Source organism: Artibeus jamaicensis, unplaced genomic scaffold, assembly GCF_021234435.1.
Source record: "Artibeus jamaicensis isolate MK-2021 breed Jamaican fruit bat unplaced genomic scaffold, CSHL_Jam_final scaffold_369, whole genome shotgun sequence".
NCBI classification, from domain to species: Eukaryota; Metazoa; Chordata; class Mammalia; order Chiroptera; family Phyllostomidae; genus Artibeus; species Artibeus jamaicensis.
The window spans coordinates 14,844,771-14,868,197 of record NW_026522042.1 but is presented as its reverse complement, the minus strand read 5'-3'; the positions used below and the strand labels follow the sequence as shown (position 1 = coordinate 14,868,197).

At 36.8% G+C, this 23,427-nt stretch overlaps 1 pseudogene; it reads left to right on the top strand.

Moving 5' to 3' along the window:
• Positions 1–22,291, top strand: LOC119036981 (pre-mRNA-splicing factor SPF27-like; annotated as a pseudogene).
• The last annotated feature ends 1,136 nt before the right edge of the window (positions 22,292–23,427 follow it).

Here is a 23,427-nt window from a genome sequence, read left to right as displayed (position 1 = left end):
ATGGAGCTGACCAGTGAAGGCCAGAAACAGACTAGCACAGAATGGAGCAGACCAGGGCGGAAGGGAGCAGAGCAGCAGAGGGCAGAACAGACCAGCAGGGTACAGAGCAGACCTCTGTAGCCAGAGACAGGCCCGGACCCAGGGATGCTGCCCATCCTTGCTGTTTTCATAGCCAAGTGGTGCTGTGTGGCTATATTGAGCTGTTTAGCACTGAATAATGTTTCCTTCTTTATCACACCCCAAATTGATGATTGCTGTTGCCATTGAATTGGTACCAATGACCATGGTAGACATATCAAAACTTTTCCCTTTTTTGCTGCACTTTTTTATCTTTGTTGTCCATCCATGAAAGTCTTCAAGGAAAGAGTCAACTGCTCTGGCCAGTGCGTCTCAGTCGGTTGGAGCATCGACCCAGGACCAAAAGGTTGTGGAGTTGATTCTAGGTCAGGGCACATACCCAGGCTGTGGGTTTGATCCCCAGTTCAGGAGCATATGGGGGGCAACCCATAGATGCTTCTCTCTCTCATCAGTGTTTCTCTTTCTCCCTCTCTCTCTAAAATTAGTGAAAAAAATATCCTCGGGTGAGGATTCAAAAAATAAAGAAAAGAGTGAACTATAGGTTGGGAATAATAGTTTTAACCTTGCCTGGAGGAGTGCAAGAGGTGGATCTTCTCCATTCCCTAAACTTTTGCTTACTTCAGAGAAGGATTCAGAGATTTTTATGAAAAATTAGAATTTCTAGATCAGAGGAAAGCAAGACAATGTAAAATAGTTTGGGGTCAGTAGGTTGACCCCAGCCAGTGTAATGCTTCAGTCCTTTAAACCAGACATGAAGTCACATGGCAAATTCTGGAAAGCATGCCATCTCTGTATGAGTTTTCACAAATCAAAAATAGGTGAGCTGGAAATGCTAGAGGCAACCCAGCTATTGTTTAATTAATATGAATGATTAGTTTCTCTCCTGGTGATTTCAAGAGGCAAATTTGTGTTCCAGGGCAGTCTGTCAATCAACTGGAGTGTTCTTGTTTTCTTTCTCCGTCTTCTTTCCCCACAAAGAAATAATGCAGCCACAGCTAAAACAGCTGAACTCAGCAGCTAACATTTCAAAGAACATCCAGGGCTAGATTTTATATATTTCTAAGCTGTATAAACCAGTTCCTAAAATGGAAAAAATGAAACACGAGGAAACATAAAAAAGAGCCAAAAGAGTGACATCTTCCAAGAACAGAGCCAAAGATAGGATATCAAAATCATCTTCTTGGACATTGTCTTTATCCTCTTTCATTTGCACATGGGCATCTCCTCCCCACATTGATTTGCCAGGGGAAAAAACAGCCACAGAGATAAGAGAATTGTGATCTTATTCAAAGTCATTGTTCAGGTGAAAAAAGTACTGTGTTTGAAAAAAGAACTTGAAATGTACTTCTCTAATCTACAAGGTTTAAATTATAGTCAGTGCTTTCCTTCTTCTTAGCCACACCTGATTTGTCTCCTTTTTTTCCCCAGAAATAATCTTCAGCATCACACCTTTTGAAAATCTTTAGTTAATTATTAACCTATAATTAGATTTCTTTTAATACTCAGCTCCAATAAAATCCTTGCTAGAAGATTCTCTTTCACCACAGTCATCCTTTGGCAATATTTATCAAATAAACCTGAATTTATAGTGGAAAATAGTCTTGTTGTAAATTCCTGGAGTCAAGAAAAATGTTTTTAAAAAGCTTTAATTAAAGCTTTCTCCCTAATTCAGAAATGCCAACATTATGATTAGGCTGCGCGGCTACTTCAGGTGGTGTTCCAGTTACAGTAATGTGACAGGAAGTGGTACCTTCTACAAACAGAATTGCTTGCTATACAGTAATCGCTGTTAAAAATTGAGGAAGTGTGTCCCTTTCTATTATGGGTCTCACTTTCCTCCTGCGCTGCGAATCCATTCTCTACCTTGTCTTCTGAAAGCCTTCACTTTGGCAGTCGGCTCATCCTCGTCCGTTCTGAGAAGACCTCCTCATCTATGCATACATAAACACTGCGTGCACACCCGTGCAAATACACAGAAGTTTATAATTATTTTGTCTTCTTATTGGCCTAGTTTCTAATATAGATTTCAAATCTTTTAATGAGATTTTTTGTGCATTTCTTCTTGCTTCCTGTGAATTTTTATTTTATGTATTTTGTACCTACGTACATATAAAAGTTTATGACTGTCATATCACCGTGGTGTACAGTTATTTTTGCTAGTATGAAATATTTCCCTTTGCTCCATATAATTCATTCATTTGGAGTTCTATTTTGTCTGAAAATAACATTTCTTCAACTCCCTTCTTTTGATTAATGGTGTTGGTAATACATTACTCTACCCTTTTGCATTCAATCTTATTTTATGTACTTTAATTTCAACTATGGCTTTTGTATAGCAAGTGAATTTTCTTTGGGAATTTTTAGCACATTCTAAGAATATCTGTATATTAATAGTGTAACTTGACTCATTAATACTTTTATAATTAATGAAAGCTTATAGGTATTCCTGTCATTTTACTTTATGGTTTGTGTGTTTTTTTTCTGCTTAAAATTTTTTTCTTTCTCACTTTTTATTTCACTAATCTAGTAATTTCATTTTGTTATGTTTTATATTTTTCCATTACTTAGAAGTTACATGTCCTTTCTCTTTTCTGTTACTGGTAAACCCTTAATATTTAATACATACAATTAAATAGATTAAACACATCAGAAGCTACATGGCACACTGGGACATCTGATATTTTATTTATCTTTTACATCATCGTAAAAATTATTTAGTCTGCATTATAAGTTTGCTTGTATCTTCACATTGTTTTGTTATATCAAAATCTGTCCATTTTGGATTTTTTAAATTAAAATTTATGTAAACATCTTCAAGTAAAATGTCTTTAAAAGGTCCTTGTATATTAAACTTTCTGAGGCCTTTTTTTGTTCCAAATACACTTATTATTCTCTCACATCTGAGTATTAATTTAAAAAACTCTAAATTTCAAGTTATTTGTCCTAAGATCATTAAGATTTACATTCCACTGGTGCCAAGCTCATTTACTCCTTGATAACTACTTTTAGAATAAATTTAATTTTTAAAACAGTTTCAAATTAACAAAAACTGTGAAGATAGTACAAAGAGTTCCAAATATTCCACCCCAGTTTTCCTTATGTCAAGAATTTAGCTCAGTTACTCCATGGCACTGCTGCCCTGGCATTTTGTTTCGTTTGCCAAGCAACCTGAAGTAGCCTTAAACTGCAACTAGCTTCAGGGAGGGACCCCCCAAAAATTCAAAATGATCTTCTAAAGTGTGGACCCCTTACAGTACAGGGTTCCCCTGCTAGGTGAGTGTCCTAGGAACCCACCTGTATCAGTGTGCCAGCTGGCATTGTTGTGAGAGGCTGCATTCGCCTTCACAGAAATTTTTTTGAAGACTTTCAACCCACTTGCCCATTTCACGATGGATGATGTATGATTTATGAGCACACCCGCCCACACTGAGCTGAATATTGAGCAGTTTTTGACCAAAAACAGCATGACCTCCAGTCCCTACCCTTTCTTTTCACCCAATCTCACTCTGACCAACTTCTCTTATTTCCCTGGATGAAAAAATTTCTTAAAGAGAAACAGTTTGCTAATATGGAAGAGGTGAAATAAAAAATGGCAGAAGCACTAAAAGGTATCAAAGTTGACGAATTCAAAAACTGTTTTGAGCAGTGGAGAAAATCTCAATAGCGATAATGCATCAGATGGGGAGCACCTTGTAAGTAACTGAAGCTTAAACATGTAAGAATCTAGACACAATTTTTTATAAATAAGTTCCAGTTTGGGTTTTTCTTTTGGTCCTCCCTTGTGTATAATCTACCAATATGACTTACCACTGCTGACCTTGACACCTGGCCCAGTTCGTGTTTGTCAGGTTTCCCTACCATAAATTACTACCATATCTTCACATTCTTACTGTGCTCTTTGGAAAGACACCACTATCTTTAGCCCCCATTCATAGAATGGGGAGCTACGCTCTACCTCCCATGTGGCGGAGCATCTACGGTCATTATCTAGAATTCTGAGCAGGGGATAGGCCCTGCTCTCCCATTGATTTTTATTAATTATTTATATCAATATGGACTTATGAATATTTATTTTTGTGCTTTTGATTACAACCTGAAACATATTTATTCATTTTTTACTCTAATTTTCCCAGCTTGGGCCCTTGGGAGCTCTTTCAGTTAGTACCTGTGTCCCTGTGTTTGCATCATTGTGGTTTTTTTTTTTTACTTCTACTCTCCCTTACTTTTTGGTACTAAATGATGGTTTATGCTCATCTTATACATTTCCTACCTTAGTTCTAGAATCAACCATTTCTCCAAAGTGACTTGGTTGCTTTTCATTGGGGATCGGTATTAGAAACCAAGGTCTGCATGTAAAATATACTTGTAATCCCTTAAGTGTGGTTGCTTCTAGACCTTTTCAGCTGACAGAGAAAAGGAACATATGGGTGTATATTAAACCATGTGTATATACACATTTCTATACACACTTCCAAATTAACTATCTGTATCTTTATTAAGTTAAACATAAGTTCACATTGATGCATTCAACTCTAATTCCTACCACATGCATAATTCTATCCTCTTCCTCTTGTCTGTGAACTTCTGCAACAATAAGAAACATGGTTTCCACCATCCATTTACTTAATTCTATTTACTTAACTGTTTAATTCAAATATTCATATATATAGCAGTATCAAAATTTTTAGCCCAGACACGAATGAGAAACCACTTTATCAGAGTACAATCTTTTATATGTTATTTTTTACTTTAATCTCACAAACAGCACTCATTTTTAGAGTGCATTGGGAGGAAATCCCTTTCTCCCATCACCTTCAGTGAGGGTGTTCCATACGTTACATTAGAGGTGGTGTGTTCTCTCACATTCCACACAGTGCGCTAGAAATCCCCAACATTTTATTTGTTTTCAATGTGAGAACATTTAAGTTCACTTTTCGTGCTAAGAAGTTCTGTAGATCTTGACAAATGCATAGTTTCATATGTCTACCATGAAAGTATCATACATAATTGTTTTATTTTTCTACAATGACCTTGTGCTTCACTTGTCTAACCAACCTCCCAGCCCCAGTGAATCACTGGTCTATATACCGTTGCTGTAGCTTTGTTTTTTCCAAAATTCATATAGGTAGGTCATACATTTTGTAGCATTCCCTGAATGTCTTTTCTTCACTTGGCAATAGTGCTTTTAAAGTTTATCTTCTTGTATTAATGGCCTGAGAGCTCATTCCTTTTCATCACTGAATAAAACTCCACTATAGGGTTATACCGCAGTTTGCTTAACTGTTTATATATACATCTTGGTTGATACCAAGTTTTAGTGACTAAGAATAAAGCTGAAATAGACACTCATATGTAGGATTTTGTGTGTACATGTTTTCAAATCACTTGGGTAAATATCTAGTGGTAAAAATGGTGAATGGAATGTTAAGACTTCGATTTAGAATGTTGAGATTTATAAGCTGACAGACTGTCCTCTAATGAGGCTGTTTGGTTTTTTAAGAAACTGTCAAATTCTTTTCAACAGTGGTTTTCCGGTTTTGCATTCCCACAAGCAAGGAGTCTCTATTGCTCCTGGTGCCAGGCTTGCTATTGTCAGGTTTTGCTCATTAGCCATTCTAATAAGTGTGTCCTGGTGTGTAATTATTTACTTAATTTGCAATTCCCTGAAGATAAATGAAGATGTTTTTATATGTTTGTTTGTGATCCATATAACTTCTTCGGCATGTCTGTTCAGATATTTTGCTCAATCTTTTTTAATATGGGTTGTTTTCATCAAATGTGCTTTTGCGGATTGTGCCTGAGAAGCAAAAATGTTGGTGGCATAAATTTCAGTCTAAGTCTGAAGGTAGGAGAAGACCTTTGCCCGGCTCAAAGCCCATCAGGCAAATAGAGTGAATTCTCTCTTACTCTCCCTTCTGTTTTGTTCAGCCTTTCAATGGATTAGGTGATGCCCATTCGCACTGGAGGGAGCAGGGAGAACAATTTACTCAATCTACCGTTTCAAGTGTCAACTTCATCCGGAAACACTCTTACAGTCAACCAGAATAACAGTGGATCAAGTGCACGGGTACCTCTAGGCTCAGTCAAGTTGACACATGATATTAACACCACAGCCAGGTTAAGCTGAGTTTCCAATATTTACAACAATAAAGCATTTTAACCAACATATCAAATTTCTTATTTCTTAAGGATGTGTCATTTCTTAACCAGCTGATGTTTGAAACCCAGTGTTTTTTAGTGATTTTTTTACTTAACTATAATTTACTGTGTCTTGTCCAATCTATTGCATTTTATCTTGCATGAGATAATCATAAAAATTGTTTAATAGCCAATAACTACCAGAGAAGTTTAATAAGAATTAAAATGTGTTCTTATTTTTATTTTTCAATATTTTATTTATGTATTTATTTTTAGACAGAGGGTAAGGGAGGGAGAAAGAGAGGGAGAGAAACATCAATTTGTGGTTGCCTCTTGCCCACCCCCTACTAGAGACCCAGCTTAAAACCCAGACACATGCCCTGACTGTCAGTCAAACTGGTGACCCTTTGGTTTGCAGGTTGACACTCAATCCACTGAGCCACACCAGCCAGGGCAAAATTTAAATGTTTTCTGTAAAGATATTTAAGAAACAAGAAGAATGAACCAAATTTTTCTGATAATCCTAGAAAAATAGGAAAATGTACATGCAACAGAAAAACTACAGATCAGGTTACTTCTCCCTCTTTCCCATTCCTCTGTGTGGTGGTGGTGGTGGTGGTGGTGGTGGTGTTAGTATGAGTAGATTCATGTGTGTGCGTGTTTCTGTGCTCATGCGCATGTACACACAGACACCTTCATGTAAGTCAACCATTCCAAAATTCTAATTTAGTCATTGCTAAAAGTCACATCTATTAGTATTCTGCACCCAGAATTCTGTATAAATTTTCTAATATTATGGATAAGTATAGACTTCAGAACATTAATGTGATGTAATGATCACAGTTAATTGGAAGCTTATCATATATAGTTCTTCCAGGCTTTTGTTACTTTATGAAAGACTAAGCCATATTCCATAGAGGCCTCACTCAGAGAAATGATTGGATTCAAAGGATGGTTACCAACTTACTAAAATGGGACTATTTCTATTAATTAGATGTTAATAATAATTTGTGTATACAGCAAGCATATTTTCTTACATTAGGTTACAGCCACTGCGTTAGTCAAGTCCTCCCTACCAGTAAATAGAGTACAAGTATAGTTAGAGGTATGATTTCAGCAGTTTTGAAAAGTAACTCACCCTGAAATGACTTATTAGCTCATTAACACTTCAAGGCGGAATAGTTTTCAGATTAACTAGCTTCAGCCAACACAGAAGGTTGAAAGCATAAATGCATCTGTTCTAAAAAAAGAAAAATCCTTTTTGTTGCAAAGCTGATATATGTTCAAGAATATTTGGAGAATATATAAAAATAAAAGAAAGAAATAGAAGTCATCTACAAACTCACTACCGAAGATTACTACTGCTAACATTTGGGTGGATATACTCACTTCTGTTCGTTTATGTGTATGTAAAAATATATGTAGTTCAAAATCTAATGTTATTACTTGAAGGTGGAGACTTCTGACTTTATTTCTGTGTAACTTAACTCATTCACAAGTCTCTCTTTTCACATTTGTAGTGGAAAATAAACTTGAACTTTCTATTTTGATGATCAAAACACTTTTCATTTAACTCAATCACGCCAGCATTAGCTCACTATCATTATTTCAAATATTCAACCTCTCCCTCTTTTTCTCTTCTTTCTGCCCGTGATATGACGATGCTCTGGTTTGAATGTGCCCCACCCCACCACCAAATTCATAAGCTGAAATTTAATTACCAAAGTGATGGTATTCAGAGGTAGAGCCTTGGGAAGTGATTAATTAGGTCATGAGGACAAAACCCTTAAAAAAGGTTTCAAGTATCGTTCCCTGGTCCTTATCAGTACGTGAGAATACAACCAGAAGTCTGCAACTTGGAAGATGGCCTTCACCATAACACGCCAGAATCTGATCGGAGACTTCTGGACATCAAAACTGAGAGTAGTGTTTCTGCTGTTTCTAAGCCACTGAATCCACTGTGTTTTGTTAGAGCATCCCAAGAGAACTAAGACAGGTGGAGTCATGGGGAGGTACCAGCTTGCACACAGAACAGACGTGGTATTTGGGTGTGTCTGTTCCCAATCTGCTGCTGATATTCATTTGACACAGGCAGTACATGGTTTCTCCTGCTGACACCATTTCTACATCCAACCTACTCTGCCCATGATGGAGAACAATGCTCTGTGGGTCAGCCTCTTACTGAAGTTCCACGTGGTTATAACGTATAAATAGGAAGACCATGTCATTTATTCTCTAGCTGGGATGCTTTTTTTAATGAAAACAAGTGCTATTGATATTTACAGTAGTAAAATAATAGGTGAAAACCAGAACTGTCCAGGGAAATGGAGATATAAGGTCTTACAGATATAAGAAATTTTATCTCTTGGATTTCCTTCTGGAATTTCACCAGTACAAAAAGACATTTATATGCCCCACTACACTCATGCCCTTAAGGATTGCCTTATTCATTTGGGGCTGGTGAAGCAAATTACCATAGACTGCATGGCTTCAACAACGTAAGTTACGTTCTCAGAGAACTGGAATTGGAGAGCTCCTAGGTCAGCATATTCAGGCTCTGGTGGGGGATGTTTCTGGTTTGCAGTGGCCATGATCTTGTTGTATCTTCAAATGGCAAAGAGCAATGAAATAGGAAGCAACTTTCTCCTGTCTCTTCTTTTCAAATCATTAATCAGTGTGGTGGGGACTTTCCTCGCAAGTCACCCCGTCTGCCATGATTGAGAGTAAACATGACTGAGATATGATGTGATCTGCTTGGGGAGGAGAGGTGGCCATTTTTCCAGAGGAAAAAGGCCGTGAGCAGTGGCTAGTTTTTCAGGCGAAAAAGGTGTTGAGCCCCTTCCTCCAAGAGCTTTTATTGGGTTGTAACACACAGGAATACTGGGCAGCAAGGATCAAATAGTAGATAACATTTCAAAGAGGTCTGAGGGCTTAGTATGAGTCAGAGTCTGTCAGAAACAGTTTTAGGGTTTCCTGCTCAAACCCTTAACATATGAATGAAAGCACTCCTAGCAGAGCAGATTTCACAGGTTTATCAGGAAGTCTTTGTGATGCCAGATTTTTCCCCAGAACATGGTCTAGTAAGGCAAGGAGCTGCACCCCTCCCCATCAGGTTTTCAGGCTTAAGGGGATTTGAGCCAGGAAGCGCTTCTCCCAGAGAACGTGGGGACTCAGGCTTTGTCAGAGCCGTGGGGCAAGAGTCCATTGCTCCCTCTCTGTTGCAGCCCCCAGAGTCCTTCCATGAAGGCCTCCCAAGTGATCGAGTCTGGTTTAGGTTGCCCTCTGCTGTGAGGAGTCTTACCCACCATTGACTTCCAACCAAGCTTTGGGGGCAGGGAGAGGAAACTGAGGCAGCATTTGCTACCAGAGACAAGCTTTGTCTCCTGTGGCTCGAACTCCAAAGGTTTTCCCTCGCCCTTAGCCACAAAGGGTAGAGTTACAATTCCTAAAACCAGGCAGAACAGTCTACAACAAATCAACCCTGGCTGGTGTGGCTCAGTAGACTGAGTGCTGGCCTTTGAACCCAAGGGTCGCTGGTTGAATTCCCAGTCAGGGCACATGCCTGGGTTGCAGGCCAGGTCCCCAGTGGGGACCACATGAGAGGCAACTACACATTGATGTTTCTCTCCCTCTCCTTTCTCCCTTCACTCTAAAAAAAATAAGTAAATAAACTATTTTAAAACATAAAATAAAATCATTAATCATATCATAAAGACTTTATCCTCATGATCTAATTACCTCCCAAAGGCCCCATCCAACACCATGACTTTTCCATTAGAGTTTCAACATATGGACTTTTGTAAGACACAAATATTTATTCTATAGCATGATTCAAACCCAGGAGGGACAGAATCAGATTTAAATAACTTATATGCATCTATGTTGTCTCTCTGATCTCCTTTCAAATTCTGACTTCTTTCCTCATTCTAGTCTTCAACTGGCTAAATAATTTTAATTGATTTTTTTTAAAAAAGGGAGAGGGAAGGGGGAGAGTGAGAGAGAGATCTGTTATTCCACTTATGCATTCACTGGATGTTTCTTGTGTGTACCCTGACCTGAGATTGAACCTACAAACTTGGCATATTGGGACAATGTTTTAACCAACTGAATACCCAGCCAAGGTGCTAAATCATTTTTATTGCAGGAGAAATATGATTGTATCTTAGAGAAGCCATATCACATAGAGGTGAATAGCATCTTATCTGTAGCCAAATTGCATGAATTAAAATATCAGCTCTATATTAAAGTTACCTAACCTCCAGTGCCTCAGTTTCTTCATCTATAAAACAGTAATAATAACCCAGCACCTACTTGCAACAGTTAAATTTACCCATTGTGGAGCATTATCATTTTAATTATATGCTACTTTGCATGCATCCCTAGTCTGATTTTCTCAGATTTGAGTCCTCACGGCTCTGGCTCATGATCTTCCACTCCAAAGACTCATGGGAAAACTCACAGAAAAATGGTCTACCTTAATCCTAGAGTTTTTACATACAAATGTGCTTAGATTTGTAGATTGTTGCTTTTCAATTACATTTTAAAACTCTATTTTGAAAGTTAAGGGAAGAATTGATCACTTTTGTATGATGCTTCCATAGTTCTTTCCCCAGAGCAACAAGCGTCCACCTTGTAGCTTGGGCTCAATGGTAGGAGGGGTGTAGAAATTAAAATACAGTTATCAAGAATGGAAAAAGATAAATTATATTTATATTTTAAAATATTCCATTGTATACAAATACAATTTTGAAAAATGTGATTATCCTTTGCATTCTACATGCTAATGGTAAACTATTCTACCATTTCACTCAATATATAATTTATAATAATTACAACATAATAGTAGTAGAATTTATTCACCAATCTTGAAGCACTTAGAATTGTACTTAGGAATTTGATATAAATTTGAGATGCATACAGCCTTATAGAAAAATTGTACATAAATGTCTTAAGCATGCATTTATAAAGATGAATTTGCTATAACAAAAGGTATTTTACATCTTTTGCCATCACATATCATATATATACATATATATATGATATTTGGTTTGTCTTTAGTTAAGATAATCTTGTATGAACAGTTAGTTATTAAGTTGGAGTCAGAGGGTTCACTATGTGAAAATGAGCTTCTGGATGGCTGGAAATCTGGAACACTTGGTCTGTCCTCAACAGGAATGGGGTTTTTGTTAACACTAAGTCATGATTGAAAACCAGAAGGGTTTCAAATACCTATGAACACTCTTTGTAATGGTGTATATTATTTGTGACTATAAAGTCTTCATGAATTTTAATGCAAGCCAATAATATAAAACAGAATTGAATTTTTTTCTTTAGAGGGCCATATAATAAATATTTTAGACAAGCCATATGGTTTCTGTTGTAGTTTCTCAACTTTGGAAAGCAGCCATAGGCTGCTTGCAGCCATAGTCCTTAGGCTATAAATGAATGAGAGTGGATGTGTTCCAATAAAACTTTATTTATAACACAGCCAGTGGTCCAAATTTAGCCTCTGCAGCTGCAGCACATTTTGTGAAAGAAGTATGCATTAAAAATATGGGCAATCCCAACCAGGAAGGACCCAACTCTTCATGTATTGCACTATGAGGGGGCTGTGTACTAGTGTTAGGAACCTGGGAAACAAGAACAACTGAGTTAAGTTATACTGTATTTTTCCCACATCATGTGGCTACTTTCTCATAACAGATATAGGACTTAATCTAATCCACAAGGACTGTTTTTTTCTGTGTACACAACTGCGTGTTTGTTTCTGTTTAGAAGAGAAGATTCTTGTCATTTGTAGCAATGTATAACCTTAAACAATAGAGTATGTTTTTATAAAAGTTGAATCAGCTAATATAATCATTAGCATTACAGGAAAATTCACCCATCCTATATAACAAAAACATGGTATATATATTGATCTGTTTTATTTTAACTAATTTCATAGATTTTTAGAAGAAAACAACTTTGTCTTCTTGCCTTAATTTGTATTTTATAGATTTTCCAATATGGTTGAAGCTTTTCTTCCTTATTATTTAATAGCTTACAATAAGAACTAGGTCCCCAATGAGTTTCTTATCCACCTGGATTGACTGGACCATAGTTTCGACTGGATGTTACTGACAGCACCTCCCCTCCCCCCCAATTAAGAGTGATCAACATCTGACACATTTTTGTAGCCGTGGAGGAGACAGTTAGAACTGTAGTGAAGGAAAGTTTATTGAGCTCCACCAACATCCTGTGGACCTGTTTATCTTACACTCTGTCTGCATACTAAGCCAAATATAAGATAGTAGGTGATCCTAATTCCTCATCAGATGGCCCCTCACTTCCTACTGTTACTATTGCTAGTTAGCTAATTATTAACAGGAAAGTGCAGCAACAGAAATTAGATATGGAGAGTGAGTTTAATCAACTGGGTAGCATGAACCTATTTGCTTCTCCAGGAAGTTACAGCTTCACATACAGGAGATTATAGTATTGCTCCACCAAGGAGATTAACACTTCTCTTTCCCCCCCACTCTGATACCAGATTGTTGGGGGGCACAGGGGAAGGTGGTTGACCAAAGGTGCCTGTTAGTCTAGATAGGTGGTATGCCCATCAAAAAGCCCACGGAAGCTTGGGAAGTTGACTGGTTCTTTTGGATAAGCATCTAGTCCATCCCAAAGCCAAGCTACTATAATCCCAGAGGAACAAAGAAGTGCACTCACTCTCTCTCTCTCTCTTTCTTTCTCTCTCTTTCTGACCTGCATTTTTTCCCATATGTTCACATATTCTCTCTCGCCCAAGAACACACGCAGGAGCATATGGGTGTAGCAGCCACTGGGGCCTGCACTGATGCTGTGGGCTCCAAGGGACTAAGCTTTAATATGAAGCAGAAATTCTGAACACTGCCCTTTGTTTTGGCCTTGCTAAAGACAAGGTTGGACTAATTCCATGGTAAGATGGAGGGAGATGGTACATTGGAAACCCAGGGGGCAGCTTCTATTTCCACACAAATAAATCATCTTGCCAGACTACAGTCTCCCATACATGGGTCCTTGGAACACTTTTCTTATGATCCCATGAAAGAGCCTAATTTCCACCAACAATATTAGCACGCAAATTTAGCCGCCTACCTCAGGCTTTTCCTCGTGCCACAGAAAGATGAGAGCCATTGGATCTACATGCACCCAGACAAGTTGGCTGGGTTACCTGGTGGTCAGTTTAGTAATGACCCCTTACTTCCCTAGTAATATTAGGAATCCACCCTCCATCCCAGAATGCAGGAACTAAGGATTTCCCTCCCTGATGGAATGTTAACACACAAGCCTTTGCCTCTAGATTTGTTTTCTCAATCATCTGTGCTAAGAAAAGATACATCAATTTGTGTGTGAGTTGTGTAAACAGGCTAATCCAACATTATTTTTTTACTTTCAAGAAAATATTTATTTTATTTTCACATATTTTAAACACAATTTGTTTTAATTTATTTAAGAGAGGTATACTGAAAATTCATTTTTCTCTTCAAATATTGTTTAACATTCAAGTGCACAATGTTATTTTGGACAGTGATTTACCCTTCTGCCATAATTTGCATATGTTAGCAGATTAATTTTATTACATTGCACTTACATGACATTGTAAAAATAAATATGTTGTATTTCATGTATTAATAATTTGGTGTAGCTCAGTGGATTGAGTGCGGGCCTGCAAAGCAGACGATCACGGTTCGATTCCCAGTCAGGGAACATTTGTGGGTTGCAGGCCAGTTCCCAGCAGGGGCCAGTTCCCAGCAGGGGATGCACCAGAAGCAACCATACATTGATATTTCTCTCTCTCTCCTTCCCTTCCCCTCTAAAAGATAAAGAAATAAAATCTAAAAAAAAAAAGAAAAAAATGTCCTTGAAAAAAAATTAAAATTTTCATTCCAAATATAACAGCATGGAGTGAGATAAAAGTTTTAAGTACCAGACCACTGAGTTTTCTATGAAATATTGGTAAGTGATATACATGGCTTTGATTGAGTCATGGAATATCATTCATTCAAGAGCGAATATTTTTAAGCCAGTATTTCAGTATAGAATTTGGCCCTCACTCACTGCTTTGGCATCATCTCCTTCAAGTTTTTCTACAATTAACTCATATTTAAAGCATCTTATTTGACTTATTTTATGTTATAGCACTTATCACCAACTGATTTTATAGTTTTTTCTATTATCGTTATTTGAATTCACTAATGCTTGGGATCTATAGAGACAATAAGTACCATCTTTTTTGTTTACTACTCTATTTCCAATACCTAGAACAGTATAAACTTGAAATATACTAGACACCTATTAATTTTTGAAAAATGAATAAATGCTGATTTAAAAAAGAAGCCAAGATCAATATTTAGATTATTACTAATAAAGCCTTATACTTGTAAAACACCAAAGACTTTCTAAGGAATTTTAACTCTATCAATTTAATTGCCCTCAGTAAGAATCTTTCTGGGGAAAAAAAAAAACAGCTATCTTTGTACACATTTTACTTACAAAAAATCTGTCACCTTTGGAGTTCCTGTGACTTCTCCAAGTTAACCATCTTGGTTACAGGAGGAGCCATGATCTCTCCTCCTTTTTTTCAGACTTGGAAACTGGTTTTGGTGTAGTTATCCTTTTAAAAATAAGTCATTTCTGGTTATAATATTGAGGTAACTAGTCCATTATAGCATGACTACATAATTCTCATACCCGGAGATCATTGGCACTATAAACTGATGAACTTCCTTTGGTAGTGAAACAAAGGTTGGCACATAAAGAAGGGAAAGATTAAACAGGTCAAGTGTTGAGTGTGCCTGTTGAATATAACACAAACATGCACACCTTCCATGTGCACATTTAAGAGGGCACATCATCGGACTTTCAAAGAGAACACATCACTACATAACAACACATTACCAGCTATTCTGCCATGGATTCTGGTGAAAGCCCACTGATAACCCTGGCATTTTCATCATCCTAAAGTCTCATTTCTTCTTTTTACCTCAATTTATCACTCCTTATCTTACACTGAAAAAAACTTTCTATTTGTGCTATTCAAGAACTAATGTCCTGACCCCCTATTTTTGCCAATCAAATTTATCTGAACTCATTAGCATGAAAACAAATGTGATCACCTTAGGAGATTTTTGGGTCCCACCTTTACAGGAAAACAAAGACTGGTGGTTGGATTAAGTCAGTAAGTAACAAAATAGGTGATTTCCCTTTCTAAAGCTGCTTAAAAGCCTAAGGTGGTTTCAATTACTCACCAAATATGTATATCTCACATGTTAACCAGTGACAGTACAAAACAACAAAAGAATAATGGGACTTCTCATTCAACTCAGTTCTATTATATACAACACGGAGATGTACTCTTCGCACTAAAGCAGACAATGAATGCACATTGTGTAACACTCAGTCTTAAAAATAGAGACATGCGGGTAGCCAAGTATCTGCTGTGACAAAGATCTCATCTACTAATTATCTGCAACACATTCGGGGCCCCTGACTGCTACCCCAATCTTTTTACAATTCACCAGAGGGTGATTTTGGCAGGCTGTCAGCGGGCAAACAGGGAAATGAGTTAGAAAACATTAATAAAGGTTGAAAACAACAGCTTTTATGCTTTGAGCTCATCATTCAAGTATAACAAAAACTGTTAAGATGTGAAATAGGGACAGTAGGCAGAGAAGGCAAGAAAGGAAGAATCAAACCCAAAATGACTGTAAAGTTACATCTGTGAACCTCTTTTCAAATATATCTGTTAGAGTTTTTTCTTGAAGTTGTCTTACACTTTTTCCTCTTTTGGAAAGTGAACCAGTGAAATTGCACACTCCACAACAGTGTAACATTTCTGTTTCAGCTCTAAATACAGCAAAATCTTTGTCCATTTCAACATAAAAAATAACAGTATATTATTAAGTTTTCCAAAAAAAGGAACAAAATGAGAATAGCTATAATGATACCCAGAAAAACAAAACCAGAGCATAACATGGAACATAGCTTTTCTATGATTAACAGGAATAATTCTATTATCAAGATGGAATTCATAATGTTACTTATTTTTCTTCATTTACTAGCATATATTTCTGGAATTTCTACAACATTTATATGAAAAATACATGACTATTGTGTTCAATATGTATTTAAACTCCATATTAACTCAACGAAACACCAACTTTAAGGAATTATGAAAGTTATGCAGTCTCTTCAGCATGAAAGTGTATGTCAGTCCTGGTGGAGAGAATAGGACAGAATAGAACAACGGAGGTTTAACTTTTGTCTCTTCTGTTTACCAGCTCTGTGACTTTTGGTGCTTTAAATTCTAAGGACATCAAGTTGTTGATTTGCGGAGCAAGACTACCAAGGCCTCCTTTAGAAAGCTGCTCTCCAAAGCAGTCTTGAATGACAGTGCCTGACTCAGCTCAAACACTCATCTCAGAATCTGATAGTAAAAGCTGTGTAATCTCACAACTTTTGTATATTGTGTAAGTTTATAAAGGAGAAATGAAAAAATATGTTATAAGGAATACCATGATTTCTCTACTCTTAAAAATGAATAACTTGATATTACAATATACAATTTATGGAAATGAGACTCATTCTCTATGATAATGAAAATGATTGATTTTAACCTACTTATGGAGTCATAATGTTAATTTAATATCATTGTAAAAAAATAATATAACAGACCTGGTTGGTGTGGCTCAGTGGATTGAGCACTGACCTGTGAACCAAAGAGTCACCAGTTCCATTCACATGCCTGGGTTTCAGGCCAGGTCTCCTGTGGGGGGCTCATGAAAGACAACCACACATTGATGTTTCTCTGCCTCTCTTTCTCCCTCCCTTCCCCTCTCTTTAAAAATAAATAAATAAAATCATTAAAAAATAATATAACAAGCTTATTTTGACCATTGCATGTATATTTTAGATAAAACATGAACTCACAGCTTTCTAGATAGCTCATCACTAGTCTTTTCTTTCCCATTCCAACTTTTAACCAGAACTTCATCCTTCTCATCTACTGTTAACATTTTTACATGCATGTGCCTCCACACAAGGTCAATCACTTCAAGTATAATTCTCAGACCCACTTTTTTTGCCATTCAACATTCTATACTGGTGATCTTTACATTAGCACAAAGATCTAGTTCATTTTTAAAAAGCTAAATAGCTTTCTGTCATATAAATATAACATTATTTATTTGTTTGTTTTGAAGGATGCTTAAATTCCTTTAAATTTGCTGTTTTAAACAATGTTTTTAGCGAGGGTTCTTGTACATATCTCCTTGTACACATGTACAAGAATACTGTCAGGCTGTGTACCCAGAAGCGTAATTTCTAGGGAGTTGTCAAATGTTTAAACTAATAAGTATCCTAGAGGTCTTCTGACACTATGAAATCATTTTTCTAAGGCGCAATTAAACCAATAAGTAGGAAGGCAGAAAGTAAACTTCCAGCCTTCTGAATCTTATTTCTGTGCTCTTGACAGTGTCTCACTGATCTTCATTTGCCTGTCTTTTTATTTGCCACAGTGGTGCTTGTACACTTATTCTCAATATAACCCCTGAAAGCACCCCCTTATACTTAATTGAATGATACCATAATGTCATTAACTAGGCATTTTCATGAGATTGCAAGGTCATGGGCCTGGAAATCAGGAGACTTCAGCCCCCCTACAAGTGTTCAATACTCCGGAGTCACGGCGCAATTTATATAACTTCCATCTCTCCACCCCTGCCTTTGACTTTCATTGGCCCCATGAACCTTCCATTTCACATTCCTCATTGGTTATTTCATAGGCGTATCAGGTTTAGCACATCCAGAATTCAATTCTCATTCTCTTCTACCCCTTTTGCCATCCTCCATCCTTTCTACCTCAGTAAACATTCTAGCAAGAAGCACCCAGTACCTCAAGACAAAAATCTGACAGATTCCCTCTAACTCCTGATGTGAAACATTTTCTCAAATCAGGTGTATTTTGCTACCACAAGCTTATTCTAAGCCTGAATACCTGGTCCAATGCTGTCATTTCTAACTATGTTTCCCACTACCCTTTCTATATCATTCTCTGGCTAGCAGTTAGAATTTATTTAAAAATATAAATTGGATTATATCACCACTTGATTTAAGCCCATGAAAGTCTCCTTATTGGTCTTAGAATAAAATTCAAATTCCTTACCAAGGTCTAAGTAGTTTCATCTTGTGCCCCTCTCTCCTTCACTGACTGTGCCCCTGATACACTGGTCTTTTTTCATATCCTTACTTATGCCAAGTTCTTCCCTATTTCGGGGCCTTTGCATGTACTCTGTCTTCTGCCCAAGCCACTCTTTCTCCAACACTGCCCATGGCTTACTCATTCTCATCCTTTGTGTACCTGCCAAAATGTAAGTTCCTTAAAGGTCTTCATAACCAATCTAATCTATAATAAGTCTCCACACACTTTGTAGAACTCTGGTTTTTGAGTAGGGCAGCCATAACAAAATACTACACACCGGGTAACTTACACAATACAAATTTATTGTCCCACAGTCCTGCAGGCTGGAAGTCCAAGTTCAAGGCGTCAACAGAGTTGGATCCTTCTGAGGTCTTGAGAAAAAAATGTTTCATGCCTTTCTTCTAGCTTCTGGTGGTTTGCTAGTAATCTTTGGGGTTTCTGGCTTATTGAAACATCACCCTTGTATCTGCCTTCATCCTTACATATTGTTCTGCTTGTGGTTGTGTTTATATCCAAATTTCTCCTTTATGAGGACAGCAGTTACACTGGATTAGGAGTTCACCTTACTCCATTTTTGTCCTCATCTTAAATTGCTAATTACATCTTCAAGAAACCTATTTCCAAATATGATCATGTTGTGAGGTACTGGAGTTAGGGCCTGAACATATGAATTTGGAGAAGATAAAATTCAATGCATAATAATCACTTCTCAGAATGTGTGTGTATGGGTTATATATACACATGCACACATATATGTGTGTTCATTTGGTTAATGACTATAGAAGACAGTTTTTTCTTTCTTTTTTATTATTTCTTTTTTTGTTTACATGTATATACCTGATACTCTCAGTAGTCTTTGTATCTGATAGATAGTTAATAACTATTTTTTTCTACCCATGTAATTACATGAGTTATAAATTCTCTTACTGCTCTGAGTTTTGTGATTTTGTTTTTGCTATGCCCAATTTTATAATCCAATGCTATGCTAAAGCTAACTTTTCAATATGTAACCATATGCCAACATAATGCAAACATAAATACAGTTTGGTTTTATAGTTTCTGAAATAATTCAAACCAAAATATGTATATTTTAGAAAGAACATGGAAGAATCACCATAGTCCACTTAGTAATTTTTCAGCCAACTTTCAATTGACTTTAGCTCTGAGGGATGAGATCTAAGAATAATGTAAAATGTAACTCGCTATATTTTATGCTGGACAAGAGACACTTAAAAGAACTCACTTTAACAGTTCAAAATAACTGCTGTACGCCATACTATTAGCGGAAGAATTGTCTGTCCTCCTTTTTCCGCCCATCCCACTCCACAACCAGAGCCCCAAATCCTGTCGGAGCCTAGTTTCTGAATAAATTTAGTCCTACATTTATTCTCTTTTTCCTCAGCCTTCTCTTACTTGCCCTTTTCCCCCAGTTCTATCCCCTATGCTGTCAAAAAAGCGTAAGTCTCCCATCATAAGAAGGCTTGTTTTAAATCTTCAGATCTATTATTGGATCTGGTCCCTCAACCCAGCCTCCTTGATATTTCCCTTCCACTTTTCATCACTTCCGTCACTTCTGCTAGATGAATCTTCTAAAAATGCCATTTTCATTATTCCACTGCCTTGATTTAAAACTATATTGGTACCATATCACTTACTGGACAAAGCTTCAATTCTAAGTCTCCATTAATTAGCCTTACATTGTTCATCCTTCTTTTTTCTAACTGTAATTTCTCAAACTGAAGCTATCTTCTTTATTTTTCCAACTCTTGTCAATTTCAACTCTGTTTATGTTGCTTTTCATAGTGAGAAAGACCTGCCTACATTTTCCTGAAAAAAAATACAGGTCTATCCAATCATGAAGTTCCAGCTAAAGAAAGTTCTCGTGGAGTTGACTCTTCTGGTCCATACAGTCTTCTCTGTCTAAACTCCAACAGCAATTTTAGTTAGGTAGCAGCATGAGAAAAGATTTTTAGTTGAATGAGTGACCATTAAACTTCTGGTTGGAAAACTGTGCTTTTTCTCATTCTTCAAAACTCAGTAAATACATAGAACTATCAACGGCACAATTAACAATTAAGCCTGAACTAAATGAAATCAGTTAAGGTAAATCTTTAAATGACACTGAATTTATGTCATGTATATATTATATTCTCTTTATATTTTTAAATTTTCTATACTATTACCCTTTTAAAGCTTAAGTACTTTCTTCATACCAGTTTTTATGTGTAAATTAGATAAAATTATAAGATTTCATAAGAAATATACTACTTTTATAATAAACCAATAGATCTATATAGCCCTTGGTAGAAAGCTTTTAAAAACATGTCACAGAATCACAGAAGCACAAATCACAGAAACTGTAAAGCTATAGAAAGTACATGAAAAAATTATTGAATTTTCCTTCATTCTAAATAAAATTTTCTCTGATAATTTTTTTTATTTTGTACCTAGCTACTTTATTTTTTAACAATGTAGAAAGGCATTAAAGGATTATTATGCTTCTTCTTCGTGAGTTTTTAACAGTGTAATATTGATATTACACTGGGAAAATGGAAAACACAGACATAAAAGAAGATTAGCAGGCTACAAAGGAGTGTTAATTCTGAATGCATTTCCTAAAAAAAACGGCAAGAATGATCTCAGCCATACAGAGAACGCATTCATCTATGACGTATGTAATGGAAATACATTAAATGCCAGGCCTGTATTCAACAATATTAATTTTATTGATGCTTTTTAACAACTGTAAGAAGTATAAAATTTTACGCTTTGATTGTTCAACCCTGTGTTCTGTACTAGCCTATAATGCTTCTGAAGTTAGCGGCCAGCCTGTGCTATCTACTACCATACCCTAGCATCCAGACCAGGCTGCCGGTACTGTAGTCACTGGCCTCACGTGGCTACACCTGGTAGGTGGCTAGTCCACACTGATCTGTACCCTAAGTAAAATTCACACTGAATTTTGAAAGCTTGGTTACATAAAAAATTACAGCCTCAAATTTTATGTTAAAATAATATTATACATATATAGGGTTCAATAAAATTTACGAAAATGAAACTTACCTGTGCCTTTTACACTTTGCTTAGTATGGAAACTACAAAATTTAAAACCGCACAGGCAGGCATAATGAAACGGGCCGAGCCTGTGCAGATTCAGAAAACCCCGGCGAACTTAAGGACCGCGGCACCGGCCTGGTGGCCGCAGAGGTTGCGGATGCGCAGCAGTATGTTCACCAACATGATCAAACGCCTGGTGTGCGGGAAGCACACTGCATGCTGGTGAAGGAAGAAACGAACAGATACTCACTGCTAAGGATTACCTGACCTATCTGACGGTCCTGGATTATGCTGCTTTCTAAAGTGACGTAGTAAGAATTGAATTTGAAAGACTGGCGGCTGGTCAACCAATGAATCGCTCAGTATGGGAAGTGGTATGGACTTCAGCCCCTTCCTCGGGTGACGAAATTGACATCACCTCATGGTAACAATGTGTAAACTATTCTGTGGCCCAGTCGAGCATCAAGCAGCTCGAATTGAGAATCTGGAACTAATGTCACAGCATGGATGCGAAGCCTTGGGAAGTATGTAATGACAATTTAGTTCCTATGATTGAAAGTGCACCGAAAGAGCTCCAGAAGTTAAGGAAACCTAATTGAAGATTTAAACTAGCAGCAAAAGAACAAACAACTCACCGCTGGATCTAAATGAAGAGAAATGGAGTCAAAGTGGGTATCTTCGGTTACTAAGAATTATAAGATCGAAATGACTATTGTACAATTAACCGATGAAGTCTTTCAAAGGAAGCAGCAGCACAGAGAGGCCAACACAGAAAACACCAGACAAGACTTCTGAAAAGACAGACTAGTTCTGGGCGGGGGGGGGGGGGGGTAGATGGCAGGGAAGCTGGGTTTTCACGGGAGATTGGGTGCCTGAACTAGGAAGGACAGCAGAATCTTAGAGAAGTCATCAGCAGTTAAGTGTTTCACCGTAAAAGTGAACTGTTACATTCTACTTGTACATTAGCAAAATAAAAGATTTCAACTTGGTGGTAAAATAAATAAAATTGCTCATGAGGTTTGCATTATATTCCTATTGAACAGTGCTCTGTTTTCATCTAGATCATGCTTAATACAGTGCAAACTTTCAATAAAGTCCCTCAATTAAATAAGTGGACATAGGCCAAAATATGTTAAAATAGCTGGATTTTGACACAGTTACTCATTGTCAGTTTATAAGATTAGCTATTTAAAACTATATTTTTAAATTCTAGAAAATTTCTCAAAGTATTTTTTCATTATGCTCAACAAAGCTAATTTTAAAAATATATATATCCTGCTATCAGTCACATTATACAATACAGCACAAATAAATTTTAGTTTTTCATGGGATGTCTACATGACATATTAACACTTACTTTTGAAAAAAATCAAAATTTCCAATGTTTTACATGAAACAAATTATGTATTTCTTACCTTATTTAAAAGTATTATTACCATTTCCTTTTCATTCATGGAATGTTTTGACATTGTTCATCTTCTTGATGACATCTACTATCAGACTTACAAAAACCATTTTACCAATCTGATCTGAAATAAAGGTATATGCTAATATTGGCATATACCCCTGGCAAGGATGCCCTGCCTCTAACTGTTCTACAGATGTCTTGTTCCCTGACACACCGGTTCTATTACCAAGAACCAACCTACGCATCTAAATTGGTACTTACAGACAAGATCAAAGCTCTCTTGAGTTAATTGTAAAAATTTAATAAAGTTTGGGAACGTCCAGCGGAAATACAATCAAATAAAGAATTACAGTGAGAGTATGTTTTTTGAGCGCATCATTTTACCATCTGCTTTTCCTCTACCTGCAGCATCTGTGGTCTATAAAATTGAGATATTAATCTTAATGACAATGAATGATCGTGAATCCTGACAGAATACACAAGCACATGAGCTTTCCGGCAGCACGAGGAAATATAGAATTGT